Source organism: Sinocyclocheilus grahami, unplaced genomic scaffold (assembly GCF_001515645.1).
Source record: "Sinocyclocheilus grahami isolate Dianchi unplaced genomic scaffold, SAMN03320097.WGS_v1.1 scaffold487.1, whole genome shotgun sequence".
NCBI classification, from domain to species: Eukaryota; Metazoa; Chordata; class Actinopteri; order Cypriniformes; family Cyprinidae; genus Sinocyclocheilus; species Sinocyclocheilus grahami.
In genome coordinates this window covers 1,018,980-1,022,461 of record NW_015505666.1, presented here as the reverse complement: position 1 = coordinate 1,022,461, position 3,482 = coordinate 1,018,980, and the positions used below count along the sequence as shown (strand labels likewise).

Genomic DNA, 3,482 nt, shown 5'->3' with positions numbered 1-3,482 from the left:
TATAGGCAGGCCGCAAATTGTCTGTGAGCTGATTTCCAGCTACAAGGAGAAAAAGATAAACTGATTATGCAGGAGGGAGATACAGGGATTGGGTGTTATGCAAAGAGAGTTGGAGGTAAATAATTTTGCAGTAACTGTTATGCTGATGTTGTGGCTGGTCAAGCAAATGTTTGTGCTTGTTTCTGTATGATGTAATTGTTCATATCTATTAAAATACTGATATTCTGGTCTATAACTCCTCCCCGAACTTCCCTCTGCCTGGTATCTTGGTCTCTGATTGGCTGTAGGTCATTGCCGATGTAGTTTTCAGTCAGAAATCATTGCACACTGCGTGATTGTGAATCGCCGACAGCTCCAGATGTTTAGCATGTCAAATATTTTGCGAGCGTCGACGACGTGTCGGTGATTCCCTCAGATCGTGTCTTTGATGATTCGCACTGCGTGATTGTCACTCGTGTGAACGAGCACCGATTTGCCGCCGATTTCGGGCATTTGTCGGTGATTTCGCAAAACCTGTCGGCAAGTGAAAAATCGGGCTAAAATCGTGCAGTGTGAACTCTGCGTAAGAGACTTCTTTCAAAAAACATTTAAAAAAATCTTACCGACCCCAAATATTTGATTGATTGATGATTTATTATTATTATTATTATTGCCTTAATGGATTTGTGCCCTTCAATGTTATCTTTCAGTCGAGTAAGGACTTGGTCATATGGTGGGTCAGGAAAAGATTAACTAAACCACTAACTCTATCAGACAATGTTGTTCCTTCTCATCAAAACTCCCTGTGACACAGTTATCCCATTTTATCCAAACGTTTAACTTTGCAGAGTGCAGTGTCTGTATAGCTGTCACTTACGCTACGGCGTCTCATGTTGAAATGCATTCCTCTTTAGTCATCCATCACTGAACCGCTTAAATGAAACGAATGGAATGGGAGGGGCTGGGCGGTATCCCTGGATCACAGCCAGATGTGTTGCTCCTACCTTGATTGATAAATTACACTGACCTTGCTGAACTTTGAACTTCACTTCTTGAAGTGAAATTTTGCTGTTTGTTTTTGCCTACAGGGTGAAGTTTCTATTTAAGGTCGCGTTCCTGAAATAATGATAGTCTACGGTGGTTAAAGTTCTAATTAGATTACCCAATGGAGACTGTTAAACATGCCAAAACGTCAAACAAACTTCCAGCCTCTGCCAGAGTGATGCAGAACACTTTCATTTGCTTTTGCTTCTCTAACAGTCTCTGCTCTTAGAGTAGCTGGCTGGCTTACACGGTTCTTGTTCATCCAGTTTAATTAGAGCCGTTTGTGTTTTGGTTCTAGGTGCCTTAGCTGACGGAAAGATCTCGTCGTGTTTGAAAGTCCTCAGGAGTTGGTGTATCTCCTCTGCTCAGACTGTTCAAGTCCCAAATCAGGCCAGACTTCAGTTCTGTTAAAATCTTCCCCACCTACTGCTTTTGAAGGGACTGGAGAAGTTTATTCGCTGTGTTTGGGCTCTACAGGGCAGGTTCATCTGAGTGTGGTTAGAAGTAAGATCAGTATTGTAGCCAAAGCAAAAAATATATATATTTATATGAGATTAAATGGGATGAAATGAGCCAGATGTTAGGAAAGGATTTGTGGAAAGCTTAGTTAAAATGTAATTTTTCTTTAAATACAATTGTGAATGTATAATAATCCCATTGACTTTTAATTTTTTTGGTCAAATCTATTTCTCCGAGAATTTTATCAATGGAAATGAAAGACTAAAGCACTACTAGAATTTGTCATCTTGTAACACCCTATTTATTAAACAATATAAAAAGAGACACTAATTGAGTTTTTGTATTATTTTAGCTCAGAATTTTAGCCATTTTGAGCTTGTTGTACTGGTTAGGACATAATGGAGAAAATTTGTCAAAAGTTCTGTTATACGTTTATACTCCGAGCTGTGCATTCTCTTGCAAGTAAATATACCACTTTGCAGACAGGCATCATGTTGTTGAGCAGTATAGGTTTTATCCATTTCTTTTTAAATATCTTAATTTGTTATTTAATTGCTTTTCGCTCTAATAGTCAAAGTAGTGAAATCAATGTGAAAAAAAAAAGTTTGGATGCGCAAGAAACATTATTGCTGCTGAACCGTCTGTCTTCAGTTACTGAGGTTGAGGGGATTGAATGGAAAATAGGCATAATAAAATAATTTGTATGAGCAAAAGCATTAATATATATATTTATATGTTTTGTCTGAGCAGAATGTGTGTTTGTTTGTTGCTCAAGATCTGTAATGTGAATTGATGAATGTGAATGTAGCCTGAATCTCTTTGCTTGAGCAAAGAGCCATGTTTTTTTTTTTGTTCTTCATACCCGATCATTAGGATTGGATAATGCACATGGTCATGGTTTGAAAGTGCATGGCATGTGAATTTTCTAACAATAAAGACATATGTAACACTTGTGCGTGTATTTTTCTTTTATTTTCTTAATTCTTCCATGCTTTTCAATAGCTTTTAATCGATTGGTTAAAATTCAAAGGGCGGGGAAATCACTGGGAGAAGCGATTGCTCAGAGGGAGGCTGAGTTCCCTGATGGGCAGATGGCTGGATTGTTCCGAAAGTTTCCGGGCCGAAGGAGAAAACATGCCACTCTGAATCAGGAGGCTTAACCTCTGTCCTAGAATACCCTCTGTGTGGATGTCGATTACTCTAATGGCTTCACTGTGTGACTTTGTCTATGGGCGGCCTTTTAAATCTCTTCCAGTCCACTTGTCTTGTCCCTCTACATAAATGCCCCAATTCCTGTCTGTGTTTTGGAGCTGGCACCAAAAAAATCCTGTGACAAGCCTTGGGGTTAAACCCCAAAATGCAGCCAGAGTGGTTAGGGAAAGTTTGCAAACCCTGATCTGTATGAATTTAATTTGATCTATAGAAATGGATGATGATCAAATTGTGCAAAATTGCATATAAAAGCCAGTTGGTTGTTCATCATAAACTATTCAGTCTCCCTTTTTGTGAGCTTTTGCATCCCTGATAGTTTCTCTTTTTAACGGTGTTCGTAAAATTTAAGTGAATTCACTCAAAAATGAAAATTGTCTTTAACTCGACTTTGTGTTGTTCAAAATATCAGTTTTGTGTTCCACTGAAGAAAAACAAATGCCATTTGGAATGGCATGAGAGTGAATAAATAATAACGGTTTTCATTTTGTGGTGAACTATCCCTTCAAGTATGAGTTCTGAGTTTGAAAATATTGATGAGAAACAATGTCTTTCTGGCACTCAAAGTGTACCGTCTCACGAAAAGGGACATCGTTGGTTGCCAAAGTGGATACTTTGTTTTCCGTTGTTTTCAATTTTTCAATTCCCCAACTATTTTTGAAATAAGGACTCCAAGCCAGATTTTAATGAAATCCAGGCGACTGATGTCATATCACACCCTAGGCTTTGTGGCTCAGGTCACGTTGGTTGCTACTTCAAAGAAACTAGGAGTCTGGGAGATTTTATCTTTT

The 3,482-nt window shown here is 38.5% G+C and overlaps 1 protein-coding gene across 2 annotated transcripts in view; it reads left to right on the top strand.

Moving 5' to 3' along the window:
- The window catches only part of vps9d1 (VPS9 domain containing 1), a 28,454-nt gene extending 25,507 nt beyond the window's left edge, over positions 1-2,947 (top strand). For both annotated transcript variants that reach the window (XM_016236338.1, XM_016236337.1), the window contains exon 16: positions 1,322-2,947. The gene's annotated coding sequence lies outside the window, so the exon portion shown is untranslated. The remainder of the gene's footprint in view (positions 1-1,321) is intronic.
- Positions 2,948-3,482: the final 535 nt, after the last annotated feature.